The 19,684-nt window shown below is 41.0% G+C and overlaps 2 long non-coding RNA genes across 5 annotated transcripts in view; one reads left to right on the forward strand and one right to left on the reverse strand.

The window, feature by feature from the left end:
• The window catches only part of LOC141414967 (uncharacterized), a 51,754-nt gene that overhangs the window by 29,863 nt on the left and 2,207 nt on the right, over positions 1-19,684 (forward strand). For 3 of the 4 annotated variants that reach the window (XR_012439993.1, XR_012439995.1, XR_012439996.1), the window contains 4 exons: positions 2,441-2,572; positions 5,189-5,316; positions 5,421-5,732; positions 19,513-19,680. This is a non-coding gene — a long non-coding RNA (uncharacterized lncRNA). The remainder of the gene's footprint in view (positions 1-2,440; positions 2,573-5,188; positions 5,317-5,420; positions 5,733-19,512; positions 19,681-19,684) is intronic. The other variant, XR_012439994.1, reaches the window with a different exon arrangement.
• Positions 2,541-5,436, reverse strand: LOC141414969 (uncharacterized). The gene is made up of 3 exons (XR_012439998.1): positions 5,342-5,436; positions 3,788-3,894; positions 2,541-3,142 (listed from the first exon to the last, which is right to left on the reverse strand). It is a non-coding gene; the product is annotated as an uncharacterized lncRNA (long non-coding RNA).

Below are 19,684 nucleotides of genomic sequence, written 5' to 3' on the forward strand. Positions count from 1 at the left end.
ATGAAGTTAACTTAAAATGAAAAACATCTTTAGAAAAATTTAGTGGATATAGTAGTGGGTACATGCCTGTAATCCCAGGCTGCCTCAGAAAAACCATTTTAGAGGATATCTAGCTTGCACATTATTTTGCAGAGACCCTGATAAAAACATGGCTTATCTAGAAAATGAATGCTGAGGACCACTGCCACGTCTGCTTAACGTTCACCAAGCAGAGAAAAGTTGCTGTTCTTTTCCCCTGGAAATCCTCTGCAGGGATATTTTTCTCCTGTTAAGTACAGTAACGGGTTTGGTTTTGCAAAGGTAAAACCCAAACCAAGTGTGTGGAAAGGCTCATGAAGTGAAACTTCTCTGTAATGGAAGAGTTGACGTTCCAGGAGCCATGCAGGAGGGAAGGGTGGGGGTGGGGAGGAGGTATGGACGGTGAGAACAGGAGAGGGGACATCAGGTCAGGAGTGGCCTGGGGCAGCCAAGGATGATGGATGGGGCTCTAGAACTTGAGAAGCAGAGATGGCTACTCTTCAGCACTTTTGTTTGTTTGTTTTATTGCAGTACTGGGTTTGAACTCAGGGCCTTCACCTTGAGCCACTCCACCAGCCCTTTTTTTTGTGATGAGTTTTTTTAAGACAGGTTCTCACAAACTATTTGCCCAGGCTGGCTTTGAACCGGAGATCCTCCTGATCTCTGCCTCCTGAGTAGCTGGGATTACAGGCGTGAGCCACAGCGCCTGGCTATGTGATATTATTATTATTTACGCAGTCAGTAGATTAAAGTTCAGCTTTGCATGCTTTACACTGCTTTGTAAACTGTGCATAGTGGATATGTGCCGAATGGAATTAACAACGTGCCTGGAACTGATTGTGTACAATCGAGAGCACAGTCTCATTCATCCAAGCCATTTAACTCTGAAAGGCAAACATGCATCCATGAAACTCTCACGTACTGTTCCTGTTATGAAATTTAAATATAATTTAGGATGACCTTTCTTCTAAGGAACTTGCTGCTCACATGACACTCAAGGTCACCATGTAAGTAATGGTGGCCAATGCCACAGACCTTACCCACTTCTGCCCCAGGCCAGGCTTTGGTGCTGGTCTTGCTTAGAAGGGAGAGAGAATTTCTTTGCTTCTTCCCAAACTCACTGAGAGAGGGAGGTTGTAAAGTGACCTGTTGACTTTCAAGCATATGGGACCTATAGCTATATATCAAACACTGAGAAGAAAATGAACATAACACCTGGAAACGTTTTGGTGACCTTCCAGTCTGTCTTTAAGATCACACGTCCATACATCCACAAGCATTTCCCCACCATGTATGGGAACCCAAGGCAAGTCCTCAGGGACATAGATGGACATCTCCCAGAGTTAGATTCTGGTGACATTTCTGGACTTGTAGGTAATGACAGCAGATCCCTGTGTTAGACACGGGGCTTGGAAGCATGAAGTTCCTTGGAAGATTAGTGACACGTGTATCCCATGGCTGAAAAAGAATTCACCATGCCTGAGGCACTGACTGATGAATGTGGAATACTTTTGTGCCACCAGGTATGTGACACCCTCAGGAATGTCAACAAGTGCCAGGGGATGAATGACAGTGGCTGCACCTCCCCGACTGCTCCATGTCCAGTGATCCCTTAGGGATTTGTTCTCCCTCCCTTCTCAGCTCTCTCTGTCTCTCTCTGCCTTTCTGTCTCTCTGTCTCTGCCTCTCTTTGTCTCTGTCTCTCTTTTTCCATCTCTCTCTCTCTGTTTCGCTTTGTCTTTCTCTCTGTCTCTCTGTGTATGTATCTCTATGTTTCTGTCTCTCTGTCTCTGTCTCTCTGTCTTTCTCTCTGTCTCTGACTCTGTCTGTCTCTGTCTCTCTTTTTGTCTCCCTCTTTTTGTCTCTCTTTGTCTCTGTTGTCTGTGTCTCTTCTGTCTCTGTCTCTCTTTCTCTTTGTCTCTCTCTCTCTGTCTCTGTCTCTGTCTGTCTTTTTTCTGTCTCTGTCTCCTAATCCCCTTTGGATTCTGGAGTCACCTTGGATTACTGGGACATCAGAGGTCTTACTACAGTGCATGATTGTGTGTCACTTGCTCGAGCCCCACACGTCCTGGATCACCAGTTTCAGGAGACTGTTACCGCCTTCCGCTCGCTGGCTGTTCCTGGCCTGAGAGAATGTCCCATGGCTCCTCTCCAGGAAAAGTCCCTGAGATGGCACACCATGTCCTTCACAATACCACCATTTTTCTTCAAGCCTCTACTCATCAGTAGTGCCTCAGGCGTTGGTGAAGTCCCTTTTCCACCTTGGGATACACGTGTCACTCCACAGAACCTCACGCTTCAAAGCCCTGTGTCTAACACAAGTCCACTGCCACGATGGCTGGTGGATGCTTCTCTCCAGCTATTGGGGTCTGTGAAGGAAGCATCAGACTTTGGTCTAAGTTCACTTAGCACTGTTTCCCCAGAGGGCTCCACGCAGCACTTGGGAGCATGGATGTGATGGGATCCTCTGCGAAGCTGACATCCCATGTCCTGCGGATCAGTGTCTTCATGCCCTCAAACCTGGCCTTGATGCAGAAACATCCGTGGAAGAGCAGGTATGGACAGTGCTTTAAATAATGGCAGGTTTAGAAACTGGCTCTCAGAGTGATGAGTTAAGGTGATGATTTTATTTTTAATTACTTGCTTATTAGGCAGAACTGGGGTTTGAACTCAGGGCCTCACACTGGCTAGGCAGGTGCTCTACCACTCGAACCACCCCACCAGCCCTGTTTTGTGTTGCGTATTTTCCAGATAGGGTCTGGTAAACTATTCACCCAGGCTGGCTTCGAACCACAATCCTCCTGAATAGCTAGGATCACAGGCGTGAGCCACTGGCACCCAGATGAGGTGTTTATTTTTAAAAGTTCATATTGACTCCCATTTACTGAGCTCCGGGGATGGGCTGTTTGCCTGCACACCTTATTTCATTTTATTCATTGCAGCAGCCATGGAAAGTAGGTATTATTTATCCTGCTCACAGGTGAGTAGAAGCTGGGACACACTGAGTGGCTTTCCCAGCGGTGTGAAGCTAGTAAGTGGCAACCCAGGTCTATTTGACTCCAGATCCATCTTGGTTCTTAATCACCCCGCTGTCAGCCTCACACAAGAAAGCACAGAGACCGGCCCTGCAGGAAAAGCACAGGTCACACCATTACCAAACAGGCTGTTAGAATCTATACTTCTTGGTCAATGATTCACAGAGTCTAACTAAACGGAAGGTACATTGGCCGGCCAGAGAAGAACAAGCCAAATGATGACATGGTCCTTGCCTCGAAGCTCAAGCAGTGACATCAGACAGAATTGCCCAGTGCAGGAGCTAAGAATAAGATTAAGCAACAATGCAAGAGATCCAGCAATCTATGCTTTCCTATAATTTGCTGTCCGGAGAAACAACTTTTTCTTACTGTGGTTAAAAAAAATGCGTGTGCATATACGTATATATAAAATTTAACCACTTGCTTTTTGTTGTTGTTTTGAGACAGGATCTCACTAGGTGGCCCAGGCTGGCCTGGAACTCACCATGAAGCACAAAATGCCCTTGAATTCACTATCCTCCTGCCTCAGCCTCCCAAGTATTAGGACACAGCAGTGTGCCACCACACCTGGCAAAAGTCACCACGTTTAAATTTAAAATTTATCCATCTCTAGAATTTTTAAGCATCCTATACTGAAACTCTGTCCCCACTCAACAATAAGCCCCACTTTCTTGTCCCCTCTGCCAGGCAGTCTTCCACCTGTACATTTGACCATAAGGATGTAAGTGAACTCACAGAATTTGTGTCCTTTTGTGTGCAGCTCACTGCCTTTGTCATGATGTCTTCAAGGCCCATCGTTTGTAGCTGTAGCAGAATTTCACTCCTTTTTACAAGGGAGTTCCCTTTTAAAAAAGAAACCCATGAGACTGAGGCATGGCTCAGAGGTGGAGCACTTGCCTTGCATGCACGGGGCCCTGGGTTTGATCCCAGTGTCCCACAAAGAAGAAATCTGTTGGCCAATGAATGATAAACAGTGTCATGTGTGCATATAATTTTATCTATTCATCCACTGATGGGTTTGCGCTCTTCCAAGCCTTGTTATAAGAACTAACTTGTGCCTGCTTTGAGTAAGCATATTAAACCCTGAGTTCAAGTCCCAGTCCCACCAAAAAAGAAAAAAGAAAAAGAATTAACTTGTGAGGTTTCATTTTCAAATGAAGAAACCAAGGGTGAGATAAATTTAAAAATTGTGCCTAGACCAGGTGACCCATGCCTGTGAGTCCAGCTGAAGCTGAAACAGGAGATTCGGTAGGAGGATCACAGTCCAGTTCAGGCCAGCCCAGGCAAAAAGCCCAAGTTCCTACCTGAAAAATAGCTAAAGCAAAAACAGCTGGGGTGTGGCTCAAGTGGCAGAACACCTGCCTAGCAAGCTCCAGGCCCAGAATTTAAACCTCAGCAAACAAAAGAAGGAAAGAATTGGCCCCAGAAATGGTGAATTTGGATCCGAATGGCAAGAAGAGCCTGAAGTCTTAAACATTCAGTTCAGCTATCTCTGTATTTGTGGTGAGAGCTAGAAGGGAAGGGAACTAAATTCTGTATGTTGTAAGGATGAGGAAATCCCCACGGGTTAGGTCGGGATGGGAAGGTTGGATTGGAACAGGAGCACTTGAAGACTGTGACTCTAGCTCTGTGCCTCAAAGGACATCAAAGATGATAACAGGCTGTGAGCTGCAGGAGCCAAGCTGTGAGAGTGGAGACCGGCTTGCTCGCTTGCTCGGAGAGAGGGATTACGCAAGGATCTGCGGGATCAGGCATTCCTCACAGGGGATCATGTGCCAAGCACAACAGCTGATTAAAAGATAAGGCTGAGGTCACCACCCTACAGCCTGCATGGCAAGAAACTGCCTTGTCACCACTGTGCCTTCTTAAAACCAACCATGGGCACAGCAGACCAAACCTGTCTGTAAACATTTAACTTCTTAATCAAATGAATGTTCAGCGCCCTGGAAGGCCTGGCTAGTTAAGGGGTCACATCCCATCCTCTCTGTGGATGACAGGCTGTCCTGCTTCCTCACTTAGACACCATCAAATCAGATGGTGTCCATTTTTTCTCTGCCTCATGTGCTCATGTGACACGGGAGGCTTTGAGACAATGAACTTCTGGAAAGAAGACCTCTGGCTTTTTTTAAATCTCAGGTCCTAGCCACAAAGTAACCATCTAGTCCTTGAAAATCTGGTCTCCTGAATGGCCTAGAATGGAAAGGCAGAGGCTACTTGGCATGAAGAAACCCCAGCTCCCTCGCCTGGACTCTGCTGCCGTGGCGGTAAGACCGTCAGCACATTGCTTACCTTTCCTGGACGTCAGTGTCTTCACTTTAAAGACAGAACCCATGATGCCTGTCTCTATCCCTTTTCTTTTTCACCTCAGGATTCTTCAGCCGAGATGTGTTGGCAGAGAGAGCCACCTACCCACCCAGTGGATAAGCCACACCCCAACCGGTGCTCCTTGACTTGGTGGCTCCTAGGCACGGAGGGGAGAAGATCAGGCAGCTGCATCAGGAGGCCAATGGCTACCTCGTGCTGGTCAGAGCTAGATTATGACCAACTCACCAGAGGCAGGAAAGCACTGTGGCAAGAGGGACATTATGGAAAAGTCCCCGAGGTGGATAGTGGCCATGCTGGAACAACAATGCGAGCAAACTTACTGTCATTGAACTGCAAACTTAACAATTCTAGAAAGGTAAATTTTATATTTTACTATAATCAAAAATGCTATGGCATGTCCAGAACGTCTCTATGTATTTTCTGAATCCTTTGGGATTGAAATAAGGATTATAAACAAACAGCTCAAATTTTCCATTCTTTATCAGCATGGGTTTATCTAGTTGCTGAATGACAGTTTCTGACCCTATCTGCCACAAAAAGATGGGACAGCTCAGAGGAACATTCATTCCCATCTCTCTTCCTCCTTCTTCTCCTCTCTACTCAACCTCTTCCAAGTCTGATTGTGAAGCAGTGACTAAGGTTGTGAGCACAGGAAGTGGGCATTGAAATAGTGCGTCAGGAGCAGCCACGGTGCGGTAGTGGTCAGGGTGGTGAGGAATGAGCAGCCTTGAGCAGGATGAGCCTGGGTTATTACATAAAATGAAAACTAGTTCATAAACAGATGTTATAAATAAGAGAAGTGAGAACAAAAGGCAAGAGGAGTGTTCCAATGTGCTGGAACAGGAGGGTGATGGCTTTATCACAATTTTTATGCATTTTATAAAGAACTAGGCATTTGGAGGCTCCCAATATGAGGAAATGAAAATCTTTGAAGAGACAACTATGGATTTGGTCATTACATATCACATTTATCTATCAAATTATTACACTGTGCCCTGTAACTGGATATCATTCCCGTGTGTCAGTTAAAAAGAATTTTAGTTGCATTGTGAACTCTTATCACACTGAATTTAACTGTTTACCAAGCTGGCAAGTCTATAAGGTAGGGGTTTTTCCTGCTTCTTTACAGCCCTTTCTTACCATTGAATTTGAAAGGCTTATTATAGGATGTCTTAAAAACATGTATCAGAGAATGTTATTCGAAAGATGCAGTGTGAAGGAAGGAGGGAAGTGGGAGGGAGGGAGAGAGAGAGAGAGGGAGGGAGAGAGAGGGAAGGAAGGAATGAAAACAGGCTGCACACCCAGCTGGACCCCAAGAGGAGGGTAGCTGAGTAAGGTTAACATGAAGACTGGGCACCTCTGGGCTCATCAGCCAGTGGAGATACAGATAACCCTGAGTACAGGGGCCAAGTGACCAACCCTGGCTCATGGAAGCCAGGGCTGAGCAGTCAGTCCTAAAGGCCTACTGCTCCCAGTGTGGTCCCCACACCCCAACAACTCTAATCTCTTGTGTCCTGATAATCAGATGTTCCCAGGTTTTCACACATGACGTCCCTCCTATGATAAGCCTGCCACACCAGCATTGCTCTTTTATATTACTTGTTTGTGGGGGTCTGCAATGTGAGACATGTCTGAAACACAATGTAGAAAGTGCCACCGACATGAGCACATTGAGGAAGATGGCTGTCACAGCTCTTCACCCATGAGTAGAGTCTGAGACAGTGTTGTGCACTGTCAGTTGATATAGGAATGTAATGGCTGGGACAGTGGAATAAGGAATAAGAGTGAAAAGGGGAGGAGAGAAAAATAATCCAGGAAACACTACCCCTCCTACAATGACCAGTTATATTGTACAGTCTTTTAAAGATCATTCTGAAATGTGCCTCAAAACTATCCACCCAAGAGAAGAAAGGAGGAAGCATTTATCTGAGGCTCCTGTCCTTTTTCTTGACAAAAGTTGACCACTCAGGAGCAGTCCTCTGGGCACTCCCCATGTCAGCCTCCAAGAAGCCCTGGCAGAACTGGCTGCTGCCTATCCTTTGGTCATGGCATGCAGTTGGAAGAGCAAGCCGAGGACTGGGCTGTGTGATGTCACTTCCTCCTAGTCCAATCAGGCCCCTACTGAGATGGGTTCTTTAAAGCAGGTGAGGAAGGAATTCCACCAAGATAAACACCAGGCCCTCTCTTCCTACTATGTAGTCCTTTGGTACAAAGATTCTATTCTAAACTCATTCCTTAAAAAATACTGTAGTATGTGAGAGAGGAAAAAAGTCATAAGGATAGCACACTGTATGTACATATTGATGTATTAAAAGCAGCAATTGAAAAGAAAAGCCACCCTTTTAAAAAATGGCCACACCTTGAGGATTCCAGTTTTTCAATGTGACAATGTTCTTATGTGGAAGAAGGGGAGGTAGCATGAGGAAAGCTATATAGAACATAAGGCAATGACAAAACATGATGGGTAGTTTCACAGTTCCTGTTTTTTAGATTCTAAGGTTAAGTAGATCATTTCACATTTAAAAACTCAATTTTAAGAGCTCTTCCTGCAAGTACTGGGGCTGACTTCATTTTAATATTGTCATGACAATAAACAATGCTAAAGAGCCTGGGGATGTCTATCATCATATATTTCGGAATTTCAGTCACCAAACAGCAATACTGAGGGGTGTGTGTAAGTGACCATTTTTCCAGTGAAGCAAGCCCTGCCCTTTGTACTCCCAGTGCTTATTACAGTTGTTTTAGCTTGTCACCCCATGGGACAAAGTTCAAGTCTTTATTTTATCAAGGCTTCTTTTCACAGTCAGTCCAGTAAAACAAATACCTGTACAAACACAAGAGCTACAAAATAAGTGAAGCAAAACCCAATAAAACTGAAAGGAATAGTCAAATCTGTAATGACACAGGGACCATCAAGTAATCTCCTCTTTAAAACTGATAGAATAATTACACAGAAGATCACAGTGAATACAGAAAATGTCAACAACGTCAATCACCAAAATCTCAAAACATTTGTAGAACACTACATTCAAAAATTGCAGGCCACATGTTCCTTTCAAGAATATATGCCCACAGAACATATACCAAGATAGACTATATCCCGGGCCATAAGACAAACCTAAACAAATTTAAAAGAGTTGAAATCACACAAGTGTGTTCTCCAAAAACAATGGAGATTTACTAGAAATCCAAGTGTGAAGTTAAGAAGGCCTCTGGCCTCTTGGACACAGAAGAACATGCTTCTGTGTGATTCATGAGTCAACGAAGAGACCTTGAGAGAAGTAAAAACTTAACTGAGTGACAGTGAAAATACAACATATTAAAATTTATAGCACACATATAAAGCCACACTGACAGGGAATCCATAGCACCAAACATGTATATTAGAAGAAAGGAAAATTTTTAGATCAATAATCTAAATTCCCACCTTAGGAAACTAAAAAAATAAGATAAAAAAAAATCCAAAACAAGCAGAAGGAAAGAAATAGTAATGATAAGAACTAAACTCATGAACAGTAAACAAAAAGCAACTGAGAAAACTAATAAGATGGAGAGGTGGTTCTTTAGAAGATTAATGAAGTTGGTACCCTCTAATGAGACTGACAAAAAGGAGCACAAATTACTCATCTCTGCAGTGAAATGACAGCTATCATTATGAGTCCTCAGAGGGGTGATAAGGGAAGGTAACAACTCTATATATGTATTAATAACTTGGAATAAAACCTGACAACTTAGATGAAATGAATCAGTAAAGAACTGATTTGTGATCGTAAAGAAAATGATCACAAATCACAAACATGAAATAGATAATTTAAAAAGGAAACCATTAAGGAACTTAGATTTGTAATCTTAAAAACTCCCAAGAATGAAGTCTTCAGGTCCAAACCATTTCAGTAGAGAATTCTACCCAACATCAAAAGAAGGTTTATCATTGATTCTACACAATCTCTTCCAGAAAGTAGAAGTAGTGATATTTTCCAATTCATTTTAGGAAATAAGTATTATTCTGATACTCAAACCAGATAATGACAGTACAAAAGAAAAAGAAAGCTAAACACCAATATCTCTCATGAATATAGAGACAAAATTCCTTAACAAATTGAATCCAGCAAAGAATTACATACTATGACAAAGTGGGGTTTATCCCAGGGTTTTTCAATCAATGTAATTCATCAGTGTTAAAAGACTAAGAAAACACACAATATGATCCCAGAACCACAAAAAATTTGAGAAAAATCAACATGACAACAACTCTCAGACAATAAGACTAAAAGAGAAACTTCTCTAACATGATAAAGAACATCTATTTTTTAAAAATCTACAGCTTCCATTATATTTGGTGGAGAAAAACTATTTGCTTTTCCCCTCACATCAAGAATAATGTCCATCCTTGCCAATCTTTACTCAAAAGAGTGGTAAACATTTTGACCAGTGCAATAAGACAAGAAAAGGAAACTAGGAAGCATTAAATGAGGGAGAAAGAGATGAAACTATTCCTAGTTGGAGATTGCATGTAAAAAAAAACTATATAAAAAAAAAACTCCTAGAAATAATAAATGAATTTAGCAAGCTTGCAGGATAGAAAAACGTAGTAAGAAATCAGCTGTATTTCCACACATAAGCAATAAACACATAGACACAGAAATCTAAAACAACTGCACTATTTACAATTGTCCACCCCAAGTGAAATACTTAAGGTATCAATCTAACAAAGCATGTACAGGATTTATGTTCCCGAAGCTATATAATGCTGATGAAAGAAATAAAAAAATCTAAGTAAGTGGAGAGACATACAGAGGACAACTTACTAATGCTATTGATTCTCCCCAAATTGGTATCCAGGTTTAAGACAACTACTCTCCCAGAAAGATGTACCTGGACATATCGATCAAGAAAATAGGATAGGATGAGATTCCAAGATGGTGGCTAGAGGGAGGAAGCAGAAAGCGTGCCTCCTAAAGTAAAATCTTGGAGAGATGCTGGAGATACACCTTACAGGAAAAAAACACCAAGAAGAGGCAAAACTTTGACTCTTCCAAACCTCCAGCCCACACATAGCATCTCCACTCCACATTAAATGGAGAAACCAGGAGGGCTCCTGCACCACTGCCAGACAGCAGCACACAGACAGCTTGGTAAGACGCAGCCCAGAAGGTGAGCTAAGCAGCATGCAGTACTCCCACAGACAACCCTGGGACAGATCAGCATAGCCCCCTGGACAGACTGACCCCCACCCAGGGGAAAAAAAGAGGGAAAAACTGAATAATAAGCAAAAACAACAAAAAAGACACATCTCCAGGATTGGAGGCTGAGGGACTAACACCAAAATTATTAAGACTGGAACTTTATTGCATTTGAACTTGGAGATTTTTTTTTCATTTATTTATTTATTATTTTTATTTTTATTTTTTTATTTTCAATCCTCTCTGTCTCTCTAATGCCTATTCAGCTTACTGTTGATTACTACACTATCTCACCCCATTTATATCTTTGAAACTTTTATTTGTTTGTTTGTTTTGTTTTTTCTACTTGTTTATTTATTTGTTTTTCCCTTTAACTTCTTTGCTTTCCATCTCCTCTCACGCTTCCATTCTAAATATCACCATTGTTATTATTACAAGCCAGAAAACACTTAATTGCACACAGTACAGGGAAAATAACAACACCAAGGGCAATGACGGGAAGACAGAAAAAACAGGGAAACCAGTTTCCCCACAGCAAAAAATTAGTACAGGAACCACAGGGAAATGAAAAAAACAGATACTCAGATCCAGACTCCAAAACAAAATGAAGATAAACTATGCCAAAGAACCCAATGAAGCCCACCAGAACAATCTAAAAGAAGAAATACTACAGGTACTCAATGAGAATTTTATAGAGATGATACTTGATAGGGTCAACCAAAATGTACAGGAGACACTCAAGAAATTACAAGGCAACAAAAATAGAGAATTTGAAAAAGCAAAAGAAGAAATAAAGGAAACCATAGAAGCTCTGTATAAACACCGAAGTGAAACAGAGAACATGATTAATAAAGAGATAAATGAACTCAGGACAAAAATAGACAACATTAAAGAGGAAAAGACTCAGGAAATGGAAAACCTCAGAAAAAAGAACAAAACAGAACAGCAAAACAAAACGGAAGGCCAATCCAGCAGAATAGAACAAACAGAAGACAGAATCTCAGAACTCGAAGATGAAATGGTAATTAAAGGAAAAACCGACGAACTATTAAACAACTCAAGACCTATGAAAAGAAAATGCAAGAACTCACTGACTCCATCAAAAGACCAAACCTGAGAATCATGGGCATCGAAGAAGGAGAAGAGGTGCAAGCAAAGGGAATGCGTAATATATTCAACAAAATAATAACAGAAAATTTCCCAAATCTAGAGAAATCTGTCCCCATAAGATGCAAGAGGCCTCCACAACACCAAACAGACCAGATCAAAATAGATCTACCCTATGGCATATCATCATCAAAACAACAAATACAGAGACCCAAGAAAGAATACTGAAGGCTGTAAGAGAGAAAAAACAAAAAACATACAAAGGTAAACCCGTCAAAATCACAGCACAGTTCCCAACAGAAACATTAAAAGCAAGAAGAGCTTGAGGTGAGATCTTTTGGGCACTGAATGAAAATAACTTCAACCCTACGATACTCTACCCAGCCAAACTATCATTCAAAATAGATGGAGCAATAAAAGTCTTCTATGATAAGCAGAAACTAAAACAATATGTGACCACAAAGCCACCACTACAAAAGATTCTGCAAGGGATTCTGCACACAGAAAGTGAAACCCAACATAACCATGAAAGGGCAGGCAGCACCAAATTACAGGAAAAGAAAAAGCAAGAAAGTAGAGAGAAACCTTAACTTAGGTACACACAATCAAACCTTCAAACAACTAAGACAACTAAATGACAGGAATCACCACATACCTATCAGTACTAACACTTAATGTTAACGGACTTAATTCACCCATCAAAAGGCACCATTTGATGAAATGGATTACAAAGAAATATCCAACAATTTGTTGCTTACAGGAGACCCATCTCACCGACAGAAGTAAGTATAGGCTTAGGATGAAAGGCTGGAAGAAGATTTACCAAGCCATTGGCCCCCGAAAATGGGCAGGAGTAGCAATACTTATCTCTGACGAAGTAGACTTCAAACCTACATTGATCAAACAAGATAAAGGACATTCCATACTAATAAAAGGGGAAATAGACCGAAAGGAAATAACAATTAACAACCTTTATGCACCCAATGTCAACACACCCATTTCATCAAACATACCCTGAAAGACCTAAAAGCATATATCAACTCCAACACAGTGGTTGTGGGAGACTTTAACACCCCATTATCAGCAATAGATAGGTCATCCAAACAAAAAATCAATAAAGAAATCCTAGATCTAAAATATACAGTAGATCAAATGGACTTAGCTGATGTCTACAGAACATTTCATCCAACCTCTACACAATATACATTCGTCTCAGCAGCCCACGGAACCATCTCCAAAACAGATCATATCCTAGGGCACAAAGCAAGTCTCAGCAAATAGAAGAAAATAGAAATTATACCATGCATTCTATCTGATCACAATGCAACAAAACTAGAACTCAACAACAAAAGTAAAGACAAAAAGCATGCACACAGCTGGAAACTGAATAACTCATTGCTTAATGAACAATGGGTCATTGATGAAATAAAAGAGGAAATTAAAAAGTTCCTGGAAGTTAATGAAAATGAAAACACAACATACCGGAACCTATGGGACACAGCAAAGGCAGTCCTGAGAGGAAAGTTTATAGCCATGAGTGCATACATTAAAAAGACTGAAATATCCTAAATCAATGACCTAATGATACATCTCTGACTCCTAAAAACAAGAACAAGCAAATCCCAAAACAACTAGAAGGAGAGAAATAATAAAAATAAGAGCTGAAATCCACAAAATAGAAACCAAAAAAACCATACAAAGAATTAATGAAACAAAAAGTTGGTTCTTTGAAAAATAAACAAGATCGATACACCCCTGGGAAACCTGACTAAAATGAGGAGAGAAAAAACCCAAATTAGTAGAATCAGGAATGCAAAAAGGGAGACAACAACAAACACCATCGTAGTCCAGGAAATCATCAGAGACTACTTCGAGAACCTATATTAAAATAAATTCGAAAATCTTAAAGAAATGGACACATTTCTAGATACATATGATCATCCAAAACTGAACCAAGAGGAAATTAATAAACTGAATAGATCTATAACACAAAATGAAATTGAAGCAGCAATCAAGAGTCTTCCAAAAAGGAAAAGTCCAGGACCTAAAGGATTTTCTGCTGAATTCTATCAGACTTTTAAAGAAGAACTGATACCAACCCTCCTTAAACTATTCCACAAAATAGAAAGGGAAGGAAAACTGCCGAACCCATTTTATGAAGTCAGTATTACACTTACTGCAAAACCAGGCAAAGACACCTCCAAAAGGAGAATTATAGGCCAATCTCCTTAATGAACATTGATGCAAAAATCCTCAATAAAATAATGGCAAACCGAATTCAACAACACATCAAAAAGATCATTCAACATGACCAAGTAGGCTTCATCCCAGGAATGCAGGGGTGGTTCAACATATGAAAATCAATAAATGTAATAAACCACATTAACAGAAGCAAAGACAAAAACCACTTGATCATCTCAATAGATGCAGAAAAAGCCTTTGATAAGATCCAACACCACTTCATGATAAAAGCTCTAAGAAAACTAGGAATAGAAGGAAAGTACCTCAACATTGTAAAAGCTATATATGACAAACCTACAGCCAGCATTATACTTAACAGAGAAAAACTGAAACCATTCCCTCTAAAATCAGGAACCAGACAAGGACGCCCACTATCTCCACTCCTATTCAACATAGTACTGGAATTCCTAGCCAGAGCAATTAGGCAAGGAGAAGGAATAAAAGGAATACAAATAGGTAAAGAAACTGTCAAAATATCCCTATTTGCAGACGACATGATCCTATACCTTAAAGACCCAAAAAACTCTACTCAGAAGCTCCTAGACACCATCAATAGCTATAGCAACATAGCAGGATATAAAATCAACATAGAAAAATCATTAGCATTTTCATACAGTAATAATGAACAAACTGAGAAAGAATATATGAAAACAATTCCATTTACAATAGCCTCAAAAAAAATCAAATCCCTAGTTGTAAACTTAACAAAGGATGTGAAAGACCTCTACAAGGAAAACTATAAACTTCTGAAGAAAGAGATTGAGGAAGTCTATAGAAAGTGGAGAGATCTCCCATGCTCATGGATTGGTAGAATCAACATAATAAAAATGTCTATACTCCCAAAAGTAATCTACATGTTTAATGCAATTCCCATCAAAATTCCAATGTACATTGGAATGTACATTAAAGAGATTGAAAAATCTACCGTTAAATTTATGTGGAAACACAAGAGGCCACGAATAGCCAAGGCAATACTCAGTCAAAAGAACAATGCTGGAGGTATCACAATACCTGACTTCAAATTACATTACAAAGCAATAACAATAAAAACAGCATGGTACTGGCACAAAAACAGACATGAACCAGTGGAACAGAATAGAGGACCCAGATATGAAGCCACACAACTATAACCAACTTGTCTTTGACAAAGGAGCTAAAAATATACGATGGAGAAAAGGCAGCCTCTTCAACAAAAACTGCTGGGGAAACTGGTTAGCAGTCTGCAAAAAACTGAAACTAGATCCATGTATATCACCCTATACCAATATTAACTCAAAATGGACCAAGGATCTTAATATCAGACCCCAAACTCTAAAGTTGTACAGGAAAGAGTAGGAAATACTCTGGAATTAGTAGATATAGGCAAGAACTTTCTCAATGGAACCCCAGCAGCACAGCAACTAAGAGACAGCATAGATAAATGGGACTTCATAAAACTAAAAAGCTTCTGCTCACCAAAAGAAATGGTCTCTAAACTGAAGAGAACACCCACAGAATGGGAGAAAATATTTACCTGCTACACATCAAAGGACTGATAGCCAGAATATATAGGGACTCAAAAAACTGAATTCTCCCAAAATAACGAAGTAATAAAGAAATGGGCAAGTGAACCAAACAGAACTTTCTCAAAAGAAGAAATTCAAATGGCCAAAAAACACACGAAAAAATGCTCACCATCTCTAGCCATAAAGGAAATGCAAATTAAAACCACACTAAGATCCCACCTCACCCCGTTAGAATAGCTGTCATCAAAAATACCACCACCAACAGGTGTTACCGAGGATGTAGGGAAAAAGGAACCCTCTTACACTGCTGGTGGGAATGTAAACTAGTACAACCACTCTGGAAAAAAAATTTGGAGGCTACTTAAAAAGCTAGACATTGATCTACCATTTGATCCAGCAATACCACTCTTGGGGATATACCCAAAAGACTGTGACACAGGTGACTCCAGAGGCACCTGCACACCCATGTTTATTGCGGCACTATTCACAATAGCCAAGTTATGGAAACAGCCAAGATGCCCCACCACTGACGAATGGATCAAGAAAATGTGGTATCTATACACAATGGAATTTTATGCAGCCATGAAGAAGAACGAAATGTTATCATTTGCTGGTAAATGGATGGAACTGGAGAACATCATTCTGAGTGAGGTTAGCCTGGCCCAAAAGACCAAAAAAATCTTATGTTCTCCCTCATATGTGGACATTAGATCAAGGGCAAACACAACAAGGGGATTGGACTTTGAGCACATGATAAAAGCGAGAGCACACAAGGGAGATATGAGGATAGGTAAGACACCTAAAATACTAGCTAGCATTTGTTGCCCTCAACACAGAGAAACTAATGCACATACTTTAAAGTGACATAGGCCAATAGGAGAAGGGGACCAGGAACTAGAGAAAAGATTAGTTCAAGAAGAATTAACCTGGAAGGTAACACACACGCACAGGAAATTAATGCGAGTCAACTCCCTGTATAGCTATCCTTATCTCAACTAGCAAAAACCCTTGTTCCTTCCTATTATTGCTTATACTCTCTCTACAACAAAATTAGAGATAAGGGCAAAATAGTTTCTGCCTGATAGTGAGGGGGTAGGGAGAGAGAGGGAGGGGGTGGGGAAGAAGGGAGGGGGTAGGGGAAGGGGGGAGAAATGACCCAAACATTGTATGCACATATGAATAAAAGAAAAAAAGTGAAAAAAATAAAAATAAAAAATAAAATAGATAAAGATCCATGTCACCAAAGACAATATGTACATGGAAACTAACAATGGAAACCATTTCCAACATTTTTAGCCGTTAGGGAAACGCAAGTTTAAATTACAATGCACTTACCAGTATGGGCAAATGAACAACAGGGATGACACAAAATGCTAACCAGCAAGCAGAGAAACTGAATTGCTCATTCATGGCTGGAGAATTTGTAAAATGGAATAGCCAGTATGGAAAACAGTTTGACAGTTTCTTAAAAAAATGAATCACGCAGTTATCACAGAGCAATTGCACTACTGGGCGTTTTTCCCCAAAGAAATGAAGACTTGTGTTTGTCTAAAGCCTTTACACAAATGTGCACTGCACTTTTATACACAACTTCCCCAACTGAGGCTCTACCCTGGGCAAAGTTAGCAAGACCCTATCTCAAAATCAAAATACAAGGCTGGTGGAGGGGCTCAAGCAGTAAGAGCGCCCGCCTAGGAAGCGTGAGGCCCTGAGTTCAAACCCCAGTACCACCAAAAAACCAAAATACAAACCAGAGAGCTGGGGCCATGACTCAAGTGGTAGAACGCTTGCCTACCATGCTCCAGGTCCTGGGTTCAATCCTCACTACTACTACAAAAAGAAAGGAAAGATCTTTTTTTTTTCTTTTTTGGTGCTCCATACCATGAAATATGGCTCAGCAATGAGGCAGATGAATTACTGATACACTCGGCAAACTGGATGGTGCCCAAAAGATTATGCTGAGCTAAAAAGGCAATCATTAAAGGGTATGCCATTTGTATCAATTAGTGAAATGACAACACTACACGAATGGAGAGTAGATTGGTGTTGTCCATGGATTGGAGGGAAGTGGGTGTGGTGGCAATGGGAACCTGTGGTGATGGGACCGTCCTGTATCTGCCTCTGGTGATGGATGGAGGAGCTGACACAGCCAAGAAATTGTACAGAACAGAATTCACAAGCACCAGGCCAGCTGTGTCACGCCCTTTCACTAACACGTGGTTTTTACATTTTCTTATCTAATACTAGCTGTCTAAAGGGTTTCACTGTGATATTTCCATACACATTTCTCATCTCTGCCCCACTTCTAAGATAATTTCAACAGCTTTCACCCACCTGTGTAAAGTCCTGCACTCCCCTTCACCCTCTCCTTTCATCCTCCCCCTCCTGCCGGGACCCACCCCCCAAACAGAACCTGTTTTATATCCATGTCATTCTTTTTTAAGGACCAGATTCTCCATCAGAGAGACTGCACAATATTTCTTTTTGTCACTTTGGCTTCTTTCACTTAACATGATGACCTCGAGTTCCATCCATTGTCCTGCAAACAACATAATTTCATTCTTCTTTACCACCAATCAATACTGAATTTGTACCACATCTTCTTTACCCATTCATCAGCTGATCCATTCACCTGGGCTGATTCCACAGCTGTGGCTGTTATCAGTGGTGCTGCTGTAAACATGGGTGTGTATGTTGATTGACATCCTTTGGGTAGGCACCCAGGAGCAGTATCACTGAATCATATGGCAGCTCTATCTAACTTTTTAAGGAACCTCCATGATGATTTCCATGGTGGCTGCACTAATTTATATTCCCACCAGCAGTGTAGAGGGTTCCTTTCCCCACATCTCACCAGCACTCATTGTTTGTTTTCTTGCTGATGGCCATTCTGACTGGAGTGAGATGGAACCTCAGTGATGTTTTGTTTGCATTTCTTTCGTGGCTAAGAATGTTAGATGTTTCTTCCCAGATTTATGTGCCATTTTTACTTCTTTCCTATTTAATAATTGGTGTTTTGGTGTTTAATTTTTTGAGCTCTTTATACATTCTGGATACTAATCCTTTATCCAAAGAATAAGTGACAACGATTTTCTTCCATTCTGTAAGCTTTTTTTTATTCTGGTAGTTGTTTCCTTTGCCATGCAGAAACTTTTTAATTTGATGAAATCCCATTTATCGATTCTTGTTCGATAAGAACAAGAGCAATTGGAGTTCTGTTCAGAAAAGTGTTGCTATGCCTACATCTTCAAGTGTTTTCGTAATGTTTTTTCTGCAGTAGTGTCAAAGCTTCAGGTCTTTCTGATCACTGATCAATTTTGAATTGATTTTTGTACATGTGAGGGGAAGGGACCTAGTTTCATTCTTTAACATGTAGATATCCTGTTTCCCAACACCATTTGTTGAAAAGACTGTCTTTTCTCCAAAGCAGATTTTGGCTCCTTTGTCAACAATTAGATTCTGTAGCTGTGTGGGTTTTTCTTGGTCTCAATTGTACTAAATTGCTCTGACTGTCTGTTTTTGGGCCAGTTCCATGCTGGTTTTGCTACTACAACTCTGTGGTATAATTTAAAGTCAGCCATTGTGATACCTCCAGCATTGCTCTTTTTGCTCAGGATTGCTTTGGCTATTTGGGGTCTTTGGTTTCCATATGAATTTTAGCATTGATTTTTTTCTATTCTGTGAAGAATAACATTGGAATTCTGTGGGGAATGATTGAATCTGTAGATCACTTTTGGTGATACAGCCATTTTCACAATGTTGATCCTGCCCATCCATCAACAGGGAAACCTGCTTTCACACTACCATGGATGATTTGAACAGCCTGGTGTAAGGTTGCTTTATGGAGTCCTTACACCAGGCTGGGACCTGCAATATCTAGGCTGATATCTTTCCTCAGCTCCTGGGCACAAGCCCCATCTTGTCACGGCTCTGCCACTTGAGGAACTTCCCCCAAGTCATCAGAGCCCTGATCTGCTGGTGGAAGTATCAAGAATCATTTTCTGATAAAGCTATTGCAGTTTTTAAGCCCTGCTAGATTTTCACAAACTGAGCTGCCCATGTAACCAGCACCTTGACCATGAAACTTTTCTCACTCCAGGTGCCCTTCTGTGCTTCCTTCCTGTCCCTGTGACCCAAGGAGCTCCCAGGGGATGTCTGAGTGCATGAGTTAGCTTTGCCCTTTTCATACCTAACACCAGTGCATCATGCAGGATGTGCAGAGCTGTACCTTTCTGCGGCACTGTGTGCTGATGCTCCTCTGTGACAGGTAA

This window comes from Castor canadensis, chromosome 12 (assembly GCF_047511655.1).
Source record: "Castor canadensis chromosome 12, mCasCan1.hap1v2, whole genome shotgun sequence".
Taxonomy (NCBI): domain Eukaryota; kingdom Metazoa; phylum Chordata; class Mammalia; order Rodentia; family Castoridae; genus Castor; species Castor canadensis.